This window comes from Schistocerca piceifrons, chromosome X (genome assembly GCF_021461385.2).
Source record: "Schistocerca piceifrons isolate TAMUIC-IGC-003096 chromosome X, iqSchPice1.1, whole genome shotgun sequence".
Lineage (NCBI taxonomy): Eukaryota > Metazoa > Arthropoda > Insecta > Orthoptera > Acrididae > Schistocerca > Schistocerca piceifrons.
The window spans coordinates 690943466-690970035 of NC_060149.1; the positions used below are offsets into that span (position 1 = coordinate 690943466).

The following is a 26570-nucleotide window of genomic DNA, read 5'->3' on the forward strand; positions in this document are numbered from 1 at the left end:
TGACTATAAATATCCCTCCTGTGCATGACCTAATCTCCTTTACCGAATTCCCATAATTACCATGCTACAAATACGACAGTGTGATGGTGTCAGAGTCTTCGTTGACAGCACAGTGTCTCCTCTCTCTCTCTCTCTCTCTCTCTCTCTCTCTCTCTCTCTCTCTCTTTCTCTCCCTCCCTCTCCCTCCCCCCCCTCTCTATCTCCCCCATCGTTATTTTTTTAACACACAACTGCATAAAACTACGAACTATGAAAGCTTCGCTAATGTTACCTGGTAGCGAACTGAAACAAGATTTTACCGCGTCTCTCTTTTCCGATATATCGGGAAACAAACACTGTCTGCTTGTTGACATCGGCCATATGTGGTGATCCCATTAAATTATATGTATTGGTCCACTGGAGCAGGTGACCAGTGATCGAAGTTGCTTCCATGGACCTGTGAAAAGTTTTGTCACCTGTACGGGAGGAAGATCATATCGACGATCAATCACAAGCAGAGGGTTCATGTGTTGTTGTTTCGTAAGCAGTTTGATATATTGTTTTTTGTAACACACTGAAGCAGTGTATGACTACAGCTGTGTACACGGCCAAACATTTTGTTTTCTACCATGACTTCGAGATATGTATCAGGTGCTAAATCAACATTAACACTTTCACAGAAAGTTGGACATCTCATAGTGTAGACTATGTGGCTCCCACAACACAGGATGCTTGAAATAAAAGACAAAGGACGAGTTTCCTATTGGCAAAAATGTGGAGGACATCGCAACATACAGAAACTGGAAGAGTTTGCGTCATTGTGGAGCGTTTCCAAAAAGCTGCCCATAGGTGATAACTTCTACATTTAATTTCATCTTCCACAGTGATGGGGATAGAAGATGTCTCGGTGTCCCATTTCGAAGAGACCAAGAGATTTGATTCTCCATATTGCAGCCATGTATATGATCACTGTTGCGGTGCAGGCCATTCCTGGAAGGTGTTACTCCCATCAAGACTCTCTCCATCTCAAACAAGTGGTGTCAATCAATCATTATGTGGTAATTAACAGTGTACCAGTGGACGGAGTGGATGGGAATGACACTGTTGATATGGGGCGATGTACTGTAATAAGCACAAGTTGATAGTGCAATCAATTTTAGCAACTGTACCAGTTTTTCCATAATTTCAGCGTCACCCAATGACACAGTTGCATGCTTCCCAATTTCTGTATCATTGCTAAATCTAACCCTCCACAACCCAGTCCCACAACTGGTAGATCCACTACAGACACAGAAAACACAATCCTGACATAAGGCGTGAGAACCCACCTTTAAATGCTATCCCACATGTAACACACTGTGGGTCCACCTCTAGACACAATTTGGGATGTTACGTATGGCGGATCTACCTTCAAACCCTATCCCAGACACGGCATATTGTGGCCGGCCGGAGTGGCTGTGCGGTTCTAGGCGCTGCAGTCTGGAGCCGAGCGACCGCTACGGTCGCAGGTTCGAATCCTGCCTCGGGCATGGATGCGTGTGATGTCCTTAGGTTAGTTAGGTTTAGTTAGTTCTAAGTTCTAGGCGACTGATGACCTCAGAAGTTAAGTCGCATAGTGCTCAGAGCCATTTGAACCATTTGAAAACAGCATATTGTGGTTCTGCCTCCGAACATTGCGCCAGATGTAACACACAGCAGATTCACTTCCCGGACATAGCGTACTGTAGATCCATCAATCATCGCTCCAGATGCATGGTGCATCCACACTCAAACGCGAACTCGGGTCTGCTCTGGGTTATGGGAGCCATCTCCGACACAGGTATACAGAAAATAGAACAAATGCAATGCAACTGCAGAATATCTTGTTGGAAGTGAGTATTCTGTCATTCATAAGATAAAGTTGGAGATTGCAGGATGTCCCCACATTGTCTTTGACCAACCCTCCCAGCAACACTTTTGTCGATTAGGAGGGTACTATTTCCGCTACATTCCACATCTCGTGAAGGAACAGAGTGAACTGTGTCCTTAACTGCAGTTCAGAAAAGACTTTCTGCATCAATCTCACTCACAACACCCATCAAAGTGCACAACATCTCTACAGATGCATATTTGTCGAGGAAGTTAGCACCCCTTATTCGTGAATAGTAGATATGACAGTGCTGTGATGATGTAACAGACGATTAAGAAGAAACGTGTGGTTTATGCATAATGGAGCTCCAAATGACGGAGTTTGTGGCACTTTACGTAAATAAACAGTGCTATTAATTCTGAAGTATTGTTCTAGTGTCTGGGTTCAGTACCAATAACGTATTGGCAAGAGAGAAATGGTTGAAGACTATCAACACATACACTCCTAAGGTTACACGGTTCTGCACTTACACACACGAAAATGTTAAAGCCATGTGGTATCTGAAATATTAGTCAAGTGGAGTGCAACGCTCTTAATACTCTAATGCACGATATATATGTCCAACATCTGACATACGTGGGTAGTGCAAGTTTTCTATCCCACTCTCTGCATTGACAAGCTGTAAGGTGATAAAACTACTTTCTTCTACACCAAATATGAACATAGATTCTTTGTGACACAAGCACAATATACTTGCCCGAGGTGTATAGTGCCCAGTGCTCACATCCCATTATGGTTCAGAAATTATGCCTTGCTCGCATCATTCCTATAAAATCATCAGCAGCAATGGGAAATGCATCTTACGAGAAAACAGATAAATGCATAGCAGCCATGTTTCACATGTGAAATTGCACACCATGCTGCACTAACTCTGCAAACAGGAGAACCGTCAAGAAAATGTACACACACAGTGTTTGCAGTGTCTCACAAACCTCTGTCAGTGAATTACAAAAGGAGTTTGAAACATTTTATGTAAATCATTTGTGCTAACAATTCTAAAGTGTTGTTCCGGTGTTTGATGTCCATACCAAGAAGGTATCAGAAAGAAAGAAATAATTGTGGAACATAAGCACATTCCAAGGGCTCCATGGTCCACAGTACACTGCGTCTGGGATAGGGTTCGACGGTGAATCCATCATGAATTATGTCCCAAACGGTGTCTATAGATGGACCCATAGTGCATTATGTCTGGGACAGGGTCTGAAGGTTGGTTCATCATGCCTTATATCTGGACATGTGTTCTATGTCTGAAGTGAATCCACCAGCAGCAGAACTGGGTAGCAGAGGGTTAGTTTAGCAATGATATAGAAATTGGGAAGCATGCAGCCGCGTCACTGGGTGGTGTTGAAATTACGGAAAAACTGGTACAATTGCTAAAATTGAGCACAGTTATCGACTGTGTTGCTTATTACAGTACGTCGCCCCATATCAACAGTGTCATTTCCATCCCATCCGTCCACGGGTACACTGTTGATTACAACATAATAATTGACTGACATCACTCGTTTGAGATGCAGAGAGTCTTGGTGGGAACAATACCTTCCAGGCCTGCACCAAAACAGTGATCATGTGCATGGCTGCAATATGGGGAGTCGAAGCTATTGGTCTCTTTGAAACAGAACACCGAGACATTTCCTCCCCGTCACTGTGGAAGATGATATTAAGTGTCGTAGTCATCACCTTTGGGCAGCTGATTGGAAACGCTCCACAATGCCGCAACCGCTTCCAGTTTCCATAGTTGCAATCTTCCACATTTTTACCAATAAGAAACGCCGCCTCTCTCTTATTTCAATCATCCCACGTGTTGTGGGAGCAGCAGAGTTCACACTATGCGATGTCCAACTTTCAGTGAGACCCAATGGATCGAAACATGTTAATGTTGGTTTAGCACCTGACACAGACCTTGAAGTCATGGTAGAAAAACAATATGCATGGCTGTGTACAAAGCTGTAATCATACACTGCTTTGGTGTGCTACAGAAAAAATAATGTATCAAAATGCTTACAAAACAACAACACATGAACCCTCTCCTTGTGACTTATAGTCAATATGGTCTTCCTCCAGTACAGGTGACAAAACTTTTCACAGATACAGGTAAGTAACTTCAATCACTGGTCGCATGCTACAGTGGACCAGTACATGTATTAATGTGAGCACCACATATGGTTGATGTCAATGCGCAAACGGTATTTGTTTCCTGATATATCGGAAGAGAGAGACATGGTAAAATGTTATTTCAGTTCTCTACCAGGTAACGTTAGCGACGCTCTTATTGTTTGTAGTTTTATTCCGTTGTGCGTTGCAAAAATAACGAGGAGAGAGCAGGGAGAGAGAGTAAGCGAGACACTGTGCTGTCAGTGAAGACTCGGACAATTGCACTGTCATATTTCTAGCATGGTAATCATAGGAACATGATAAAGGAGATAAGGTCATGTACAGGAGGGATATTTCTAGCCAGTCATTCAGTATCGATGAAGTATAGGTGTTATGCTTCTGCATTTCTGTGTGCAGTCCACGTATGCTCTGCATGGTTGTGAATGTCCTCCTGTACATTAGTGTGTTATTTTTCCATTTGTGACAGCTCCCTGCCTGTCAGCCTTCTAAACTAATGAAATAGTGCAGTCAGAACGTGATGGAGTTTCGAGAGAACTGGCAGGGATCTGTAACTTTACAGTGGACATCTCTTACTTGTCGAAATCAGTTGTAGTCAAATGGACTGGAAGATTCGTGAGAATACGACAGGTAAGCGATACTGTGACGAAAGGGCAGTTGAAAGATAAGGTCTATACAATTTCTTCTAAGTATTGTGGGCGAAAATATTAGAGTCACTCATGAAGTGACTGCAATGAGAAAATTAGGGGCTAGTATGAAGGTGTCTACAGAGAGACAGTCGGAAGCAGAAGTCCCGTCTTTTGTTTCTAGATAAATAAGAGACCACTTTCTTCTGTGAGTTTTGTGTGCCCAGCAATAGATGGACTCACATCTTATCAGTTAGACTAAATTCACATTTATACACTTATTTCGCAAGCCATCATACGGTGTGTGGCAGAGGGTATCCTGTACCACAAGTAGACATTCTCTTTCCTATTCCACCTGCAAATACAGCTGGGGAAAAAGGCTACCTATATGTATTCCATCTGCAAATACTGTTGGGAAAAAGGCTACCTATATGTACCCCTATGAGCGCTAATTTCTCGTATCTTATCTTCGTGGTACGGCAGTCAGCTTCAAATGTCAGGTCTCAATATCGTTCCTCAAAAAAAACATCATCTTCCCTCCGGCGATTTCCATTCGAGTTCTAAAATCATCCGCCAAACAATTTGGCAGGACCCAATAGCAATGACCCTATAGAGCACTATTATGAGAGAAGCCTAGGTCTCAAGCTCGTACACGTTCGGGATGTGTCAGTCACTAGCAGAAAGGTATTTTCTTATTGCTCACTGTGTCAGCATTTTCGGGATATTTCGAAAACACGTCTCAGAACGTTTCGGTTTGCAGGAGGGATGAGGGGAAGCAGTTTGTTCAAGATCCTGGTATTTACACCAGCGTCATTTAAGCGCCCAGTCCTTCTGAGAAGGATAGGACAACTTCTGTGAGTCTGGAATTATTAATATCTGTCTGGCACGGCGAGCAGCAGGTTGTCGGCTGTGAGCAGTACAGCCTTGACACACGAGCCGGTGACAGCTGTTCACATGTGACCCAGTGGCGAAGACATCGTGGGGGTGGAGAAGAGATTGAAACATCCTACTGCCCCCATAGACCAACAAGTCTCAACAGGAATATTTGGAAGCATTATACCTGAATCCTATGTGACTTACTTCCACCAGAATGACAAGACAACCGAGAGAGAGAATGCAATGAGCACTAAATATCAGCAGCTATTTGACTGTGGTTACCACCCATTTTGGTATCTTAGGAAGTGACTACCTAGCCTGTGGGAAGCCTCCAAAGAAGTCATGGCAGCATCTGTAATGGTTAATGGTTACTTGGCGACTGTAATCCGATTGTAGGAAAAAAACTACTTACCACGGAAAGGAATTCTCATGGTCAAATTAATTAATTAGCCTATCAAATCTGTTATCAATGAGTTGCCATTGATCGGGTGGAAGCGAGGGCGAGAGTACCAAGGATATGATTCGAGAGTTGTAGCCATAATCAAGCAGTTTTTCGTAGCAGCAAGATCTTTTAACGGAATATCAATCTCCCACATACACAATGAGAGACGATCATCCTAATAAAATCATCTATATTGCCGAATTTATAAGGTCATATGTAGTATAAACCTCATTTTTACAACTACTCACTGCTGTTATCTTGAGAGACTCCAATGTGACAAGATATTTGTTTACGTTAAGAGGAAGTTCGAAATGAGGAGACATCCTGTGACAGAGGTAGAGTATGCTCTTAGCACTCCATATCAGCCGAAAACGACTTTAATATTCTAGTCCTGTGATGCAGGGCGTAACAGATTAAAAAAATTATTTTTCTCTCTGATGAGAAAATAGTTACAGGAAATGTGTCCTACGCCGCAGCGTTGCACAGAATTTTCACAATTAACGACGCATTAGCGATGTGTAAACGTGTGTATGGTCACATTACTTTTATCTTCGAAAACAGCTCGTATAAAATGGAGGAATCTACATTTCACTTGAGAAATGCGAAGTGTATTGACAAAAGAATATCCCAATTTCGAATTTTTTTGAAACTGAGGAGTTTCAGAGCTGCAGTTAGTCCGAGTCCCACCGCATTGTTCCATTGGCACGGGTGGCCAGAAGTAGACGTTTAAGAAGGCCGCGGCTTCCTGGCTGGTCATTTCTTCACGTACACAATACACTTGGTAGCTGGCACTGGACGTGATTGGAGGCGACTGGTCAGTTTTTTTTTTTTTTTCGTCTTAAGACACCATGTTCAGGTAACATAATGAGCACTACAGTCTTAAAAAATATCGTATGATTTATTTTCCATGTTTCTGTTGACTAAGATGTGACTTGCGATTCGTAAATAGAGGTAAGTATGGTTCGTTCTCAAATTATGTTGCTACAGGAGTAGTGTATAAAGGACAGACACAATGACACAGCCCCCCCCTCCCCCTCTTATGGGTCTTCGTCCACCATCGGCTACTTTCCCCCCTCCCCCCTTTCGTTTTTCCACCCCTTCCCTCTTTTCTTTCCAGGTTCCCCCCGTCTGCCCTCGGCTGTGGTATGTCATATTTGTGCCAACTTTTTAGTGCAGTGTTCAAGTGAATGTTCAGTGTTGTTCGACTTTCCAAAGTGTTACAAACAGAAATCATGCTGTTGCTGGGTGTGAATTTTATATCTCTTGCGAACAGAAACCAGACTGTCGCCGTGTTTTTAATTGTCTGTCTATGATTTTACCTGTCTGCTTCATATGTATTTAATTAGCATCATCAACCCTTTGTTCTATGTTTTAAGTTCCACGATTTTCCGCCATGTTACCATTTAAGTCTCCGATTTTATCACCTGTTTTTATTAGTTATTATCTTCATCTTTTTAAAACAAATTCTGTAGGCTGAAGAGCGGCATACTAAACTGCTGTCAGCCCGCCCCCTTCGGGGGGGAATAGAAACGCAATTTAAAAAAAAAAAAACACACAATGGGTCACTGTTGTAATACTATTGTTCCCCATCCTTATGTTCATCCCAGCAGCAGCTATTCAGTTGTAGATCGGAGGCTATTCTCTGTACTTCAGTGATAGCCTGCTGTCGTATCATTATTACTTATCCATGAGGTTTAGGGCTACTGGCTAGAGTGCCTGGAGCAACTCTTTAGTGCTAGAGTAATAGCGAAAATATCCTCTCCATATCTAGCATGTATTCACAAGTAGATCAGCAGAAGGCTACTTCCCTGTACTTCAGGCATAGCTTGCTATGCTGTTATTATTATTACTATTACCACCACCATCGTACTCATACTCATATAGGGCTGTTGGCTAGACTGGCTGGAGCAACTCTCCAGTGCTAGGCTATTAGTGAAAATATCCACTCCACATCTAGCAGTTACTGACGAAACTGTCTAGTGCTCGATCAGTGGTAACTCAAATTGTGTAAATAAGCAATACACTGCACTGCATACAAAATAAAGACTTAGTCCGTCCTATCCAGCAGCCCAGCACTGCATATAAAATAAAGACTTACATCTGTACTATCCAACAGCCCAGCACAGACTGAGTCTTTTTTCTGCCAATTTCCAGATAGTGGAGGGGTGGGGAGGGGGGGAAAGGGAGAGCCAACAGCGCCCTCTGGTGTTGTGAACTAGGTCAGTTGATCTCCGAACCTCAAGGTTAACACACAAAATTTGATATTCCCGCCAATAAATTTGAATTTCCCACCAAATTTTCAGTTTCCCGCCATTTCCAGAGGTGAGGGGAGGGGATGGGGAAGGGATGGGAAGGGACCCATGTGCCGGCTGGGGAAAATAGATAACGTCTTTATGGGGTGGGGGTAATTAATTGATAGATTTAATTAATTCACTTAATAAGATATCAATTTGATATCAAACTTGTGGTAGGAGCCCGATTACCCCACTACTGTGTTCTCTAACCAGACTGGATAAAATTATGACAATATTGATGTTCTGTGAACTCAAGAACACATTGAGAGGGAGATCTGCAGACACACATCCAGGTTCTTACAGACTCTGTGCCATCACATTTAGAAACTCTCGTTGCAGCACGCAAGTTTTTAAGTGGGTATGTCGTATACAATTTTTTTTAATACTAGTCATTCCTATGGATCACTTCAGACAGTTTTGGCTATTTTGGTGTTGTAATTGCATAACCGTTAACCCTTTGAGTACCTTAGGTTTCCGCATGAAAGCGCCATTTTATTAATTTCTTTTAAGTAGCCTTGCCTTCCGTATGAAACCATTGACGCTTATTTCAAGAGAGAGACATCTAGTGGTACACTATGGTACTTCTATAAACGTAGTGCACTGTAGCAGTCACTTATTGTTAAAGAGTTCACTGCAACAGTCACCATGGAGATTGTGCTACTCGATTCTAGGAGATTGTCGCATACGGCTATATTTTATAGTGCTCATATTGAAGAGCTCATTGACAGCTTTGAGTTTGTGCAACTGCTGTTGCGAGTGGTTCCGAAATGAAACCACTGGAGCAGTAAGTACTTTTGATAAAAATGTATTAAAATTAAGGTCCATTTTTGCTTGTTATTTAGGAATATAATTTGTTTTACACATTTTGAGTTCATGGAAGTTTCAAGATGTTGGATTGTGTCTAGGAAAAATGTGAAATTGTTTTCAGATACAAGGGTTGACTGAAAAGTAATGCCTCCACCTTCGTAATTCTTCAACAGTTGGCAGCATTGGTATGCGGCAGGTACTGGCTTATTCTGTAGCCTCTGCTCTACAGCTCCAGTTGGCGGGAAGCCTTAGCATTGAACGGTTGTGTTGTTACAGTGTAAAGTATGGAACCCTGCGCAGACGGTCGGTCAATGCGATTTAAGCAACGTGCAGTCAATGAATTCTTGACAGCAGAAGGTGTCATCCCAAAGGAGATTGGAGATTCATCAGACAATGAAAGCAGTTTATGGTGATTGTGTTGACGTGCGCCCTGCGCGTCGTTGGGCGAGTAAGTTTAAAGATGTTGAGGCGGGAACATCTGAACTGCGTGACAAACAAAGAGTTGGACATCCTGTAACAGCAACCGCAGAGTTCCACAAGCAGAATGGAGACAGATTGATTCAGGACAATCGTCGTATCACTCAGAGAGAAACTACAAGCACAAACGGCAATTAAAAACAACGATGGGGTCACATTATTGCACAATGCCAAACCACACACTTCACGTGCCACCACAGCATAACTTCAGAGACTGAATCCCACCACTGTACGGCATCCTCCGTACAGTCCAGATTTAGTATTGTTGTTTGGGGAAGGAGACCAGACAGAGAGGTCATCGGTCTCATCGGATTGGGGAAGGATGGGAATGGAAGTCGGCCGTGCCCTTTCAAAGGAACCATCCCGGCATTTGCCTGGAGCGCTTTTAGGGAAATCACGGAAAACCTAAATCAGGATGGCCGGACGCGGGACTGAACCGTCGTCCTCCCGAATGCGAGCACCATCTGACTTCCATCTGTTCCCGATAACGAAAGACGATCTGCGAGGACATAATTATGCTTCTGATGAAGACGTTGAGAGAACTGTGAGACTGTGGTTGCCGAAACGGAATGTCGATTCTTCCGTGACGGCTCCAGAGAACTTGTTCATCATTGGCAGAAATGTATCCAGTTTTGTGAAAAATTTTAAAAGTATTTTTTTCATATATTTGGAACTCAAAGAGTTAGTGTGTAAGAGAGATTACGAACCCAGGGACAACGCTGTGAGTGCCGTTTATTTCTCATTGACTTAAATCTCAAAACACTACGTGAGTGCTAATGAGTTCCTATGAGGCATTATCGTCATTGCGGTTCACTGGAAACAGGAAGGCAGATTCGCTTTTAACGACAAGGTCAACAGAAACAGAGCACATGGACAGCTTTGGAAAGGATGGGGAAGGAAATCGGTCGTGGCCTATCGAAGAAACCATCCCAGCATTTGTCTTAGGCGACAAAAAGTAAGAGAATTTGTTTTACAGACTTGGATATTCTGAACCATACCAAATTTCATATGAGTAAGAGCACATATGAGAAGAACACACAGAGAACAGTATGCTACGTTAATGGACTTTTTCGGGACTAGATGCATCGATAGTACATGCTGCGGAATACACTATCAGATCAAAAGCTTGAGGGCACCTATTAATAGACAGTAATATAGGGTTCGTCCGCTTTCGCCTTTATGATGGCTTGGACACTGCGGGGAGCACTTTGAATGACATGTCTGAATGTCTGTGGAGTACTGGCAGCCCATTCTTCAAGATCCGAAACCAGACAAGGTATGCTTCTCCTAGTTTCTTTAACATATTGATCTTGAGTAGTTACAACAACCAGTTGCTATGGTGGGGCTACCACCTTTGAGCTTTGGCACTTGCTCCCAGTCAAGGTGTTATGGGTTGGGAGAAAAATGTCATTTCCCCTAGTTCCCATTGAGAGGTTTGGTTATACCGCCAGGGCTCTGATTAAAATAACTTTGTAATTGACAGACTGCAGTGCAGCCAGCCGCGCTATGCAAGCCTTCGCACATACCTACATAACTGGCAACACAGAGGGCAGGTGCCGCTCTAGGAAGAACTACGATTGGCTGGCGACTGGCCCCTACCTCTCGATTCGCTGAAAAGTCAATCACCAAGTAATTTTAATCGGAGTATAGCGATTTTTTTCTAAAGTTATTTATCCTTCACAATTACAACCTATTAACTAAAAATAGGCCATGCAATTCATATTTTCACGGGTAATAATAAATGTTCATGATTTACTCTTGGTAATTAATTTAAAAAAATGCTAGTACTACAAAAATGCTAATATTGCAACTACTTTCTACCGCTACAAAACTAGAATTAAACCCTTAACATATTACCTAACCACTAGTACTACTGTTAGTACTGTAGAATGTGTTCTGTTTTTGTCCACTTATTAGGGTGCATTTAAACTGTAGACGGTTGTTTCCACTACTGGATCCGCCCTCATACTACGCTGGTCAACAGCCATCGTCTGCTGGATTCCTTGGACACAGCATGTCAGCAGTGCTTCCACTGTAACAAGCTATTCCACGACTCACTGTCACGTCTTAGAATCCACGTACATTCTTGGAAAACCATTTCATTCAGTAGTCGTCGACCTCAGTTGTCTTCTCTCCATCTGTAGAGTACGTTGTCTAGGCTGGATGATAGCATGCTGGTGTACGACCGAATGCCTCGTCACGTCTTAATTAGCCTTCCTGGATACTGCCGCTGCAGTATGGTCCAAGATGCGTCAGGTTGACTCCCTCCTCAGGGCTGCTTTGTGATCCAGCATCCTTAATGCCTGACGGCCTTTATCCGTTGCGTCTTCGTAGCACACAGAGTCCCACAATGTATGCTCTGGACTGCTCACACTGCAGCAGGCGCAAATGTCATTCATTTGTATTTGATTTTCTACAGGTACATACACAGGGCCATGATTGGTCAGGTAGTGTATCAATCCACTCGACAGGTTAAAAAATCTCATTTTTAGTTCCATCCTAATGTTACGGAGAAATTTGTAAGTTCTCCTGCTGTGCACGAAGTGTCCCATTCACTTTTCCACAGTTGCAATATGCAATTTTGTATTAACCATTATGTAGTGGCCTCAGTAACAAGTATCCTTCGCACTTCCACTTGATTGCCTTTCGTTAACCATTAAATGGCTTCCCTTTTTCCCCTGATTTACAAGTCCAATGGGCATATTTCTAGAATTACTCACAAGGCATCATTTGGGGTAGTGTAGTAACGCCTATTAATATTAATAGCACACGTCGCTGAACTCTTCTGACTAATGATGCTGGCTTCTCCAGCGGGACTCTATAGTGCCCAAACTCTTGCACCATCATATCCTACGACTTACGCTAACAAAGATTGGTGACATTCTCTGAATGTATTCAGGGGAAGTAGAAATAGCCTATTTACGGTGGCTATAATTGTATTCATCACCTCTGTACCTTTTCTGCCTGCCTCCTCTATATTATGTGCAAAACTATGATGTTCGTCCAGGAATACCACTAGGTATATCATTACAGGGCTTCTTCTAATCGTTGCATCATTTAATTTTATCTTAGGATTTCTTGCTAGGTTCCCTTCCAGCAGAAGATACGTGGTTTTGTGAGGTGCTTGGGACAATCTGACACCATCCTTCAGGAGCGCCGAATTACACTTGTCTTCTATTAATTCTTCTGTAGTCACCGCTTACAACGAACGACAAGTAATTGGCAAATGAAATCAGTCCGTTTACATTGCCGCTGTGAAGTAACTTCCATAGTATCGGCTTCAATACCACATCCCAAAAGTCTGGAACACACACTAAGCCCTACGGACAGTTTGTCTTCGTTATTCCCTTTCCTCGGCATATTAAAGATGCATGTCTCCCACGCAAACAGTCCCTCAGGTACTTGTACAGAGTCTCTGGACACTTCAAATCCATAAGGCGACCAAAGAAAGACGGCAACCATAGATTATCGAAAACACAAGTAATATCGATTGTCATCGCTACGGCGTACGTGGGATGAATACCTATTGCTAGCGAGATCAACTTATTTATTACTTCTTCAGTTGACTTGCCTCTTCTAAACCCGTACTGGTGAGGGCTCATGCTGTATAAGTAGTCTGTTGCGGTATTCTGTCCGTAGACTGGTTTGATGCAGCTCTCCATGCTGCTCTATCCTGTGCAAGCCTCTTCATCTCCAAATAACTACTGCAACCTACATCCATCTGAATCTGCTTACCGCATTCATCTCTTGATCTTCCTCAACTATTTTTACCCCCAACTAGCCCCCCCCCCCCTCTTCCCTCCAGTGCTATATTGGTGATCCCCTGTATGAGGATGTCCTACCAACCGATCCCTTCTTCTAGTCAGGTGGTGCCACAAATTTCTTTGCTCCACAGTTCTATTCAGTACTTCCTCATTAGTTACGTGATCTACCCACTTAATCTTCAAAATTCTTCGGTAGCACCACACTTCAAAAGCTTCTGTTCTCTCCTTGTCTAAAGTGTTTATTGTCCACGTTTCACTTCCATACACGGCTACACTCCATACAAATACTATACTTGATGTTAAGAAATTTCTCTTCTTCAGAAACGGATTTTTTGCCATTGCCAGTCTACATGTTATATCCTCTCTACTTCGACCATCACAAGTTATTTTGCTGCCCAAACAGCAAAACTCTCATCTATTTCTTTAAGTGTCTCTTTTCCTAATCTAATTCTCTCAGCATCATGTAATTTAATTCGGCTACATTTCATTATCCTCGTTTTGCTTCTGTTGATGTTCATTTTATATCCTCCTTTCAAGACCCTGTCCATTCCGTTTAACTGCTCTTCCAAGTCCTTTGCTGCCTCTGACAGAATTACAATGTCATCGGAAAATCTCAAAGTTTTTATTTCTTCTCCCTGGACTTTATTTCTTTTCTTTCCTTTACTGCTTTCTCAATGAACATATCGAATAACACAGGGATACGCTACAACCCTGTCTCACTCCCTTCTCAACCACTGCTTCCATTTCATGCCCCTCGACTATTATAACTGCTGTCTGATTTCTGTACAAATTAGAAATAGCCTTTCTCCCGCTGTATTTTACCACTGCCAACTTTAGAATTTGAAAGAGAGCATTACAGTCAACATTGTCAAAAGCTTTCTCTGCGTCTAAAAATGTTATAAACGTAGGTTTGCCTTTGCTTAACCTATCTTAGGGTCAGTATTGTCTCACGTGTTCCTACATTTCTCCGATATCCAAACTAATCTTCCTCGACGTCAGCTTCTACAAGTTTTTCCATTCTTCTGTAAAGAATTCATGTTAGAATCTTGCAACTGTGACTTATTAAACTGATAGTTCGGTAAATTTCTCACCTGTCAGCACCTGCTTTCTTTGAAACTGGAATTGGTATTCTTTTTGAAGCCTGAGGGTATTTCGCCTGTTTCACACATCTTGCTCGTCAGATGGAAGAGTATTGTCATGGGTGGCTCTCCCAAGACTATCAGTAGTTCTGACGGAATGTGGTCTATTCCCGGGGTTTGTTTAGACTTAGGTCTTTCAGTATTCAGTCAAATTCTTCTCACAGTATCATATCTCACATCTCATCTCCATCTATGTCCTCTTCCATTTCGATAATACTGCCCTCACGTGTATCTTGCTTGTATAGACCCTCCGTGCACTCCTTCCACGTTTCAGCTTTCCCTCCTTTGTTTAGGGCTGGTTTTCCACCTCAGCTCTTGATATTGATACAGGTGGTTCTCTTTTCTCCAAAGGCCTCTTTAAATTTCTTGTAGGCGATATATATCTTTCCCCTAGTGATATAGGCTTCTAAATCCTTACATTTGTCATCTAGTCATTCCTGCTTACCCATTTTGCACTTTCTGCCAATCTCATTTTTTAGACGTTTGTATTCCCTTTCGCTCGTATGTTGCTCAAGGATTTCTACTAGACCTCGTCTTTTAACCTGTTTAGTCCTCTGCTGCCTTCAATATTTCAACTCTTAACGCTGCCACTCTTTCTCTACTGTATTCCTTTCCTCTGTTCTTATCAAACCTTCCCTAATGATCCCTCTGAAATTCTGAACAACCTCTGGATCTTTCAAGCTATCCCCGGTTCCATCTCCTTAATTTCCTACCTTTTCGCAATTTCTTTAGTTTTAATCTACAGTTCGTAACCAGTAAATTGGGGTAAAGTCCACATCTGCCCCTGAAAATGTCTTACAATTTAAAATCTGGTTTCGAAATCTCTGAATAGTCAATAAGAAACCTTCCAGTGTCTCCAGGTCACTTCCACACATACAACCTTCTTTCGTGATTCCTAAACCAAGTGTCAGCGATGATTAAATTATGCTCTGAAAAAATTCTACCAGGCGGCTTCCTCTTTCACTCCTTTCCCCCATTCCATATTCACCTACTATTTTTTCTTCTCTTTCTTTTTCTTCTATCGAATTCCACTCACCAATAACCATTAAATTTTTGTCTCCCTCAATTATTTCAATAATTTCTTTTACCTCATCATGTGCTTCTTCAGACTCGTCATTTGCGGAATTCGTCGGCATATAAACTTGTACTAATGTGGTGGTTGTGGGCTCTTTGTCTGTCTTGGCTACAATAATGCATTCACCATACTGTTCATAGTAGCGTACCAGCATTCCTATTTTCTTGTTCATTATTAAACCTACACCTACATCACTCCTATTTTGTTTTGTATTTATAACCTTTCATTCACCTGACCAAAATTCCTTTTCCTCCATCCACAAACTTCACTTCTTCCCATAACCTATCCTTGCCCCTTTTCGGATTTTCTGACCTTCCTGCCCAATTACGGGATCTGACATTCCACGCTCCGATCCGTGGAACGCCAGTTTCGTTTCTCGTGAGAACGAGTCAGTAGCAGTCTATAATCTCGTAATTTCTTTCATAATAATATTTCAAATATCTTGTCGAGAATGTTCAAAAGACAAATTAGTCTGTATGATTTGGGTAATATCGGATCCTTGTCTTGCGCTTTACTAATAATCATCACCTTAACATTCCTCCACAGTGCACGGACCCTTGCTTACAAAAAACACTTGTCGTACAGTTCACGTAATCAAATATTTAATTGGTCACGTAAGGCTTGTATTACTTCAGCAGGGATCTCATCCGGTCCTGCAAACATTTTCGTTTTCAATATTAAAATTATTTGTCTAATTCCTTACTGTGCGAAGGGGTGCACGAAATTATGGTTTCCTTTGACATTTTTCGTACGCTGTTCTGATTTTCTGTCTCATCTTCTTCTTCATCTTCAAGAAGCAGTGTTTCCACTAGCAGGGAGGATGAATGTTAAAAAAAAAATTCTGCTACCGTCCTATCATTTTTTTAACACTGTTGGGGACAGTATTTCCTTGCAGACAGTTTTTTATGGTATTGCCCAGGCATCGGTTTCTAAGGTAATCCCCAGGAATTGTTTCCGTGATTCCATTTTTGTTTTATGGTACTCTCCCTTAAAACACTGTTTAACATATCAGTATCCATACAGCTGTCGGATTCTTTCTTCTTGGTTCATGCTACTCTGGTATAGCTTTTCGGCACTAGTTGTTCCACATCTTAATTTCTGCTGCGCCACGGTCCAGATGCAAGGCACTCCTCTAGAAGGCCTCTCTCGATAGGTGTCGATACCCCCATTGCTGTACGTGTTGCCACTGTCAGTTCTTGCGCTGTAGCTTCTACATCATCACGCAGTAATAGACTACTCAGACACTGACGCACCCTCTTCAGTTCTTCGCAGTCGGCTTCCTTGATGTTGTATATTGGCTTTATGCGCACATTTCATATGGTGTCTTCGATTTCCCTACAGGTGATGGCACAGGGTACGCTACTGTGATCGCTCGATGTTTTTCCCACTCTCAGTCTTCCAGCCTTTCACACGTCGCGCTGCCGCCAGATTTTCTCGAGTGACGTGTGTTTTTGTGTATATGACGTTGCCCTGACCCTTCCTTGGTAAGCTGGCGAATTGCGAGGTGCATTCAATACCTGTAGGCTGAGTTTCATAATGGCTTCTTCTAGTTGCCTTCCACAGTCATCAGTCAGGCGGCTATACCACAACACTGACTTCGCATTTGCATCGCTGGAATACACAAGAGGCTTACTTCGTCCTGAGTGACTAAAACCTTTTAGCCTTACCAAATACTCGTCGACGTCTTCAGTAAATTGAAAATATATGAAAAACAGGATGCAACTATCCTTTCCGGTTAACATTTCCACACGGATTACGTACAAAACTGTGATATTGTTGTCACTGCAATGGCTTTATTAAACCCTATTATCGCTGCCAGAGTACGTTGCCCTTGGGTGACTATTTGAACTGTTATTGGTATAGTGAGGACATTTCCCGTCTCAAAATACCGTTCTTGGAGACACAATACAACAATATTCAACTATTCTGGCACTTTTCTAGCTTAGTGTAATATGCCGACACTTCGAATGGCATTAAGCTATCCTATTTTTATTTCCATTAGGAATGATGGATGTTCAAAAATACTTTTACAAACTTTGGGAACAGGTTCCTTACTCCAAAACAAGGAAAAAGTCGATATAAAAATATGTCCGAAAATCCTTAGTTTACGAGTTATTAATTGAAGTTTATACTTTAAGTAATCGGAGCTTATTCACACATAAACTCATAATAAATGCTCGAAGTGTCCTCCTCTTGCTTCTAAACACGCACGCACTCGTTGAATCATGGACTGTCGCACTCATTCAATTATTTCCTGATGGTTTCGAATGATCTCACAGTTTTCCATGACACGTCGACGAAGAGTTTCTACATCCGGATGGTCTGCTGGATAGACCAGTTGTTTAAGATCCCCCTAGAGACAATAATCCAAAGAATTATGGTAGGGGGAACGTGCAGGCCATGGAACTGGTCCTCTTCTTCCTATCCATATGTCATGGTAGATATACAGCCAGAGCATCTCGAACTCTGAGACTGAAATGTGCTGGAGCTCCATCATGCATAAACCACATGCTTCTTCTTATTTGCAGGGGCACATCTTCTAACAGGTCCTGGAGGGTGGTCTCAATAAATTACCTGTAGACAGTACCTGTAAACGTGCTGGGAGAACGTACACCATTATCAGAGTGCCACCTGCAATTCTAGCCCACACATTAAGATTAAATTGATGCTGTTGTCTAGTTTGTACTGTAGCATGAGGATTAAGATCGGCACAAATGTGCTGGTTGTGGAAAATTTGCTATTCCACCTCTGCCAAACTTTGCCCCGTCTGTAAACAAAACTGCCGAAACAAACAACGGATTGTCAGTTTGTGCAACAAACCATCGGCAAAGGTTCTCCAGTGGTGGATGACCAGCAGGCGTAAGGCTCTCTACAAGTTGAAGGTGATACGTATACATGAGCTGCTCGTGAAATACCTCCATGCTGAACTTGCCAATGTATCACATACCAGGGGTCCCTTGTCTTGCACTGATACCTGGCTCTTCTTTGACAGCTCTTAGAACGTGCTCTTCCTGGTCAGGCGCCCGAGCAGCACACGATCTTCCTCGATCAATAGACTGTGGTGCTACAGATCCTGTCTCGGCAACACGACGATACGCAGCACCAAAGATTGGATGTCACGGCATTCTTCGGTCTAGAAACGCCGTCTCATACAGCCGTGCAGCCCCATGTCCAACACCATTCGTGCGGCCATACATAAAAATCATGTATGGCTGCCCGCAAAATGAACATTCTGCCGTGATTGAACGGAACACCTTTTAGTTAATGTACAACCTGTAGCACATGTACATTATGGACACGTTGAAGACAGACAAATGCCGAATGGAAACAAGTCTCCCTTGCAACACAACACGATCTAGGATACAATGCGTCGAACGGGTGCACAGATAAGTGAAGTTGATGGGTTGTTCCCGGAAAACCGTTGAACGTCAACTTTGATTAACAACTCGAGAACGAAGGATTTTCGGACATATGTATATATGAGCTTCTTTTTCTTTTTTTGCAGTAAGTAACCTGTCCTCAACGTTTGCGAGAGTATTTTTGAAACACCCTATGTATTAGACAATCCGTCCATTCTCGTCTGTTATTCCCCTTAGTACGACCGGGCGTCATCACAAAATGCTAAAGAAAATAATTCATTTCGTCTGAAAGAAACTTGTTGCAATAAATTGTCCAATTTTTCTACTTGTGGTAATATACTCTCCACTGGGCACATATTCCTTACCAGATGTCCTTACGCCGAAGTAAGCGTGATCGGCTCTTCCAGCCTATTGAGTTACATCACGTTGTCTATGCTTTCATAAATCTGTCGCGGATCTCTTCCGGTATGTGTTCAATTGTCTACTTCTCTGTAGTAGGTGTTTGTTTCCTGTGCGAACTGACTAGTTAATCTAGTACTGTTTCTGTTGTACATTCATATCTTCCACTGTAAAATCTTCCTTTACTTTTGTATGCAGCGCAGTATTTTCATTGGATTGTATGCTATCGCATTCTACAGACAACTGCCCACTATATGTCACCAAATCCTGTTGGCCTTTATCGTATGTCACTCTTACTTTCGCCTTTGATCTTGCTTCTCTGTTACATCAGGTAGTTCTGAAGTTTCGAACTTCTTTCCTGCTTTTTCGTTGGTGCATCAAGCTCTGCTTTGGTCTGTATCCCAGGACCTTTGCATGGTACTTACTGCTCGCTTTTTGGCAGAAGTTCCTCGGTCTTTCGGCGTCCCTCCTCCTTGATGGTGATTTATGATCTTTACATAGACGGCCCGTAATGGTTTTGAGACGCCTATGCGTGATCCGTTCTTAAAAGGTGCCTTGTTAGAAGGGTTTGAGACGTTTCCCGTGCACTTTTTACCCCCATATTTACATGCCACACACACTACTGTTTGTTTGCTTTTTTGCAATCTTTTCTGATATGGCTTTCTTCCTTACCGTGTCCGTAAATTTCTATTTGTTTATCACAATGTTTTGCCAGATGACCAGTCTCGGCATTGCGCACACCGCCTCACTAATAGGCATTTTTCAAATGAAACTGAACGAAATGCAACACATACTTTTTTCCGCTTCATGCGAACTGTTCTGTTCTCAGGGCTCATTTCAGTAACTTGACGGACCACTTTTGCTCTGATTAGTCTTGTCCTGAATCGTACTATGAATCTGCTTTCGAAGTTTTCCTCGAACACTTCATCTTCAGGGTTCTGTTTGTATATTATGTTTTTTAGTGCCTTTGCATCTGGGTACTCTGGGATATCGTGAAGTATCATTACAGGTCTCTTTTTCTTAGGTTGTTCACATATCAGAGTCTCTTGCACCTTCCTGTTGTTCATTATCTTTTCCGTGTCACTTTGTGTAGTAGCTTCCAGGATGACTACATTGTTAATCGTCGTTTGTTTGATGTTTGCAAAAATTCTCTCTCTGGTGGGGTTTATTAAGGTCTTCAGTTTTTATTGCACCACCTTTGCCTCTTAATTTGTCCTCGACTTAATGAACGAAGTATTTCGCTGCACTGCTTGCATTGCTGCGATTTCAACACTGGAGCGGTTTTAGTTGCATCTCTTCTAGGCGCCATCGTCAGCGCTGCACTAGCGTATAATGTTTTGTCTGCTTTTTAGTGAATTCTCTCTCTCCTTTCTCAAGCGCCAATTAATATTACTTATCTTGTAGCCCATTGTGGTTATTTTCTCATGTAATTCCACTTTTAATTCCCTTGGTCTTGCCTGTGCCATTTTTTGCCCAGAAAATTAATTTTCAATGAATACTATCACGTCTTCGTACCGTTGTTGTATAGGGTGATCAATCGTTAACGCAGCTGTTTTCGCGGCGTGCAGGCGGCCGGCAAAGCCGGCTGCTGTGCTAACGGCGCGGGTGACAGAAAATACAGTATGGTTTGTCGCCTACGTTATCTCTAACATGCATAACGTAAACCATTTAAAAATTTAAATTACTCACACATATTAAGCAAGGAGATGCTGAAACTGCTTCCCTTCGTTGTTCAAATATTTATGAAACCTTCTTAGGAAATTGCTTATTATACTCTCTGGGTTTCTGTATGAAATGGCAGCAATTTCTTAACGAACGCTAATTTTAAGTTCATACAAACTGGATGGATTGGATCTGTACAAGTTCTCTCTTAATGACCCCCTCCCCAATAGATAAAAATCGCAGGCCGTATGTTGTTAGTGATAACTCTATTTTGAAACATGTCATGAAAGCACGTTCTCTCTCAGTTATTTGGCCAAAAATGCCCGCAAAGTGTTTTCCACATATTTCTCACAGTTAATTGTTTCTTGGAAAAAAATTGGGCCTATTATTATCTCACCACTAACAGCACAATACACTCTTATTTTTGATCACGCTGGGGTGCCTCGTGTACTATGGTAGGCTTTTCAGCTTTCAGTCCAATAATGGTTATTTTGTAAATTAAGGTCTTCCCTTAGGTGAAACCATGATTCGTCCGAAAAGAAAGTTATGCGAGGGCCTATTTCTCTGTCATGCACTCTGTTCAAAATCCATTCACAAAACTGCAACCTTTTGGCATGCACACCCGGTTTAAGTTCTTGCACTGCAGTTATTTTATACGGCAGTAACTATGTAGCCGTTTGAACAGTGCCATAGGAAATACCCATCTGCTGTGAAAGACGTCAAAATGGTTTTCCAGAAGACCATTCCAGAGCATGCCCAATGTTATCCAGAGTTTCTTTTGTGAGTAGTGTACGCGGTTGTCTATGTTTCCTGTCAAGAACACTTCCTGTTTCATGAAATTTATTTATCACTCAATGAATCGCACTGCGATTAGTAACATGGACATCAGGAAATTCCTCTTGAAGTAATCTCTATGCTGCCGCATCGATTCTGTACGCACTACGAATCTTGGCGAATAGAATACTCGTATTTCGCCATTTCACTTGAAAAACTTTCACTCAGTATACTGTATTGCGTCGCCAAGTGCTGCCTGCGCAAAGACCCCGGAATGGAGGGGAAATATACTCCCCACCAGAGCCCCCGCCGGCTGGCGCTCCTCTAATTGTTGCAGTTTTCTCTTCGGCATTATCATTTGAATTAGCCACGACAGTTGCCACCGTTCCTTTACGGCAAGCCACCCTGACTATTTCTGTTTGTCCGTTTGACGTCGAACACACTGCAGTGCACGGTCTCTCCACGTTAAGTTGCCTCGCGTACTTAGGCTACGTGTTCCTCGGTGTCACTATCACAATTGTTTAACGATTGTTGTTGAACGATTAACCGTTGAACGATAATCGTCAGTTACCAATTTACTCGGAACGTCTGCGACTTGATTTTTCGCTAGTATCGTGTTTCTATTCGCAGTCATCTTTCTAGCGAAAGTTGATAAAATGAGCTTAAAGTTCAGTAAGCGTAAAAGAGTGTTATTTAAATGCATTTTTATAATGAGATGGAAACGACTTTTCCACATATATCCGATGAAAAGAGCCAAAATACACCATATGTTTGAGCTCAAAAATGATAAATTAAGAGGGAGTGTATCAAACATTGGTCGTCACCCATTGTGAGGGGACAGCAAAAAGTTCTCCGAATTTTTCCGTCTTCCGGTTGGGCAGTTTGACTTTGTTCTAGAATTAATCAAAGACAATACCTACAGTGAATCCATAACACAGAAATCTGTACCCTGTAGCACCAGAAAAAAATTTGCTTATACATTGAGGTAAGTGCTACCGTTATTTACACTCTGAAATTCTCTTGTCCTGCATTTTCAAACTTACACAATGCGCCGAAACGAATCCTCTCTACTTACTTTGCTCCTCCTACACCTGTTCCACCACTCAGTTTGCTCTATTAGTTCTTGATGAATTTTTGTGCAGAAAGTGAAGTTCACCTACCTCAACAGGCGTTGAGAAGTCCGTTACATTCACTCTGTGATAGCAGATATTATTGTTAGTCTGTGAAAAACAGCGTTGATGAATAATAAAAACAACGTGAGAAGTATGAAATTAATCGTATAAAATTTAATACTGATTCGGAGTATGATTGTACGCAGCGTTCTTTAAGCCAGGACTGGGCCGCATCATACCACGACAGGTGCGCCTGCGTGAAAAAAAGAAAGAATACAGCTCACTCCTAGTTGCATCACAAGCCACTGTTCTAAACTCGCATACCTTTACTGCATGAAATAACAGCTCGGAATAATCTGTTACGCTACAGCATGTTCAGTAAAAACAAGGACAATAAAAAGCAATGTATATCGAACAAATTTATTGAAAGATAAAGTTGTACAAACTGTAGGAAGAAAAAAATTCTACATCCATTAATTTATGTAAAAGCTTCACCTCCGACGGCAAAACTTTGCGAAGTTCAAAAGGACTATGAGGTTGCGAAAAAGAAATTAGCTCTGTTAGTGAAGAGCTTTGATCTGAATAGCCTGCTTCAGAATTTGGCGATAATGACTGAGGCGCAACAGTAGCTGAAGAACTACAGCAAAAGCTTTGGCTATTGGAATGCAGTAGGAACCATGCGGTATTGACTCTATCATTTCAGTTTCCAGCCTTGCTATTACGTGTAACGTTTCAGTTTTTGCTCGTTGCTGTAGACCAGCTGTTAATTTTTTTACGGATCTGGCCAAACTTTTGAAACCGAGGTCAACATCATCTCTTTCTTCTAAAATAAATGTGCTCATCATTTCATTTCAATCTGATTGCCTCTTTTCTAGAATTTCTGCAATTTTTTCTCTATTGTTTGATCTTTTTTCTCGGCTTGTTATTGTATTACGAAGAGGGAATTGGCATTGTTGTTGGCGTCGTTGTTGAGGTTTGCATCAGTGAAATTTCCTCATCACTTGTCACACACGAATCTGCTTGAGAATGGTGAAGCTCCTGAAAGGAAATAATATACAATAAATGTCATCCATAATAGTTTTACGATTTATTTATTTTGAAAAATGGTTACATACCCACGATGTTCTTCAGACGTTGTTAGAAATGATAATTTTTCCTCCAAAGCTCATTTTTTTTCTTTTCTCGTTGGAGCAGCCGCTCGGCCGGTGTTCTTTCTTCTTTTTCTATCATAGGTGTCTTTTATGTTTCGCCAGCGTTTTTTGCACTGATGAACTACAAACAAATTTATAATAAATAAACCAACATAAAATAGTAATTTAGAATGTAATAACCGATAGTAAATTAATAAGTATTAATGGTTTGGTCGTTATTATTTCCATGTATTTGGCAACGGGTGACTCCTTCCATTCGCTATAATTTCAGTTTCGATTAAGTGTAAGTGAAATTAGTACACTCCTAAAACACTCGTTAGCAACACTCAATGAGGCTTTAGTACCATTAATGCTGCCACCACTGACTCAAGAAAAGTTGAAAAGAAAAGCAAAAGAATTTGAGTTGAAATGGGATTTCCCCAACTGTTCAGGAGCCATTGATACATATTCCAATTCTATGCCAAAAAAATACCTGCTCTCTTTCTCATAACTACAAAGCGTTTTTGTCAATAGTGCTTCTGGCTGTCATCGACGCAAATTGTAAATTCATTTACATCGACGTGGGATCCTACGGAAATGAAGGTGATGCAGGAATTTTCTAACGATCTGCTCTGGGAAGAGTATTCTATAATGGAGCGCTGCTTCCAGCCCCAAGCAAGCTACCCAACTTCGACGTCGTCGTCGGTGATGATGCTTTTCCGTTGCATCAAAAACGTGTTGAAACCATACTCGCGAGGAAGTGCGATCAGAGTCAACTCTAAAGCTGTATTTAATTACAGATTGTGCTTTCTTCGCCGAACTTCTGAAAATGCGTTTGGATTATTAGCGCAAGCTTTTCGTATTTTCTATACCCCAAATAAATTCACTCGCCGAAACTGTCAACGATACTGTAATAGTTTCCTGATGCTTAAACGACATACTGAGGGATACCTATACAGTAAAAACTGGATCATCTGTTCGTGAGCCAGATCCTTCGCAAAATTCACCCACAGACAATATGATTAGTTTGGCAAGTGGTCGTGGGTATGCTAATGTTGAACGACTTGGAAGTAAGAGATGCATTTCTAAAAATGGTTCAAATGGGTCTGAGCACTATGGGACTTAACAGCTATGGTCATCTGTCCCCTAGAACGTAGAACTACTTAAACCTAACTAACCTAAGGACATCCACACAACACCCAGTCATCACGAGGCAGAGATGCATTTGCTGCGTATTTCCTTCACCGATGGGAAGCTGGGCTGCCAACATCAACAAGTTAACAGAACCGACAGAAATTAATTGCGGTACTGTTAGTTTCATCCTTGTAGTACTGTAATATCAAAAACCTTGCTCCATTGATCTCAGTTACGAAAAATATGTAACACTAACGTTTTAAAATTGTCTTATTATTATTATTATTATTATTATTATTATTATTATTACTATTTCTCCAACTATACGCACGAACTGCGCAACATTACGTAATATTATGTTGCTGGATGTATTGAAACTTTGTTCATTATGTGGTGCATTTTCGTCAATAAATTTTACATTGCAGATTATAAAGTAATTACTAAGGCTAAATACTGGTATTTAGATAAAAAAGACAAACTTACTTGTTTTTGCAGTTTCACTGGCAATCTCAGCCCATGTATTGTCCTTGACCCTTTCATCTCTATAGGACACATTTGACAACTGGCACAGTGACGGATGATTCGCCATTTTCTCGACAAGACTTTCATCATCTGCGTCAGAAAACGGAGGAGCCATCATGCACGTGGCCTTTCACAACAGAAATCAAAAGCGACTGACGACTACAGCCAGGCTTCTACCGTACGACTATGCGAGACGTACGATCATCGTTAACGACTGTGTCGGCAGACGCTCGAAGCAACACAGCTCCATAAGAAATGCAAAGCAACAGTGCTCTACGATTATCGTTGCACGTTGAACGATAATCGCAACAGTCGCTCTGCGGGAAACCTATCTTCACGTCGCGGTCCGCTGAGTCTCCAGAAGCAGCGCCGTACTTGTTGGGTGGGGCTCGCACCGACGGCAGAGCTACTCACAAGGGACATTCCCAACACTCAATAAACCATCTCCATAAAACTTGGCCGGTGTGTAGAGGGGGCAAAATAATACAATACGTACTTTTGTCTGCACCGTTTCATTTTGCAGGTGTAAAACATTCCCCAAAAGGTAACTTCGTAAATTAGGTTTGGAAGGAATATCTCCAGAACCATCATACATAAAAAACGTTTCTCATATAAAACCTGATACGTAATTAACGTTCTTGAAAACTGTATAATCAAGTTTTGTAATAATCTGAAATTTTGTAAAATACGCCATCACCACTAATTAAACTTGAAAAATGAAAACTTTTGTTACAACATAAAATTTCAATTTACAACCATCCATGTGTAATAAAGCTTGTTTCGGAAAATAAGCTGTACACAATGTGCGGGGAGAGTATTTTCAACAGACCTAATTAAATTATCTAAACATTCATTATTAGTCTAGTTATTTATTTACTTATATTTCTATTAAGTTTTAAATTATTATTTTACGTTTTACATTAATTTTTTGTTTACCATTTCACATACGTGTATTTTGTTAATTGAAACTAATAAGTA

The 26570-nt window shown here is 41.6% G+C and overlaps 1 protein-coding gene across 1 annotated transcript in view; it reads right to left on the reverse strand.

The window, feature by feature from the left end:
* LOC124722620 overlaps positions 1-26570 on the reverse strand; it is a 237750-nt gene that overhangs the window by 61714 nt on the left and 149466 nt on the right. The gene's annotated exons all lie outside the window — the stretch shown is intronic.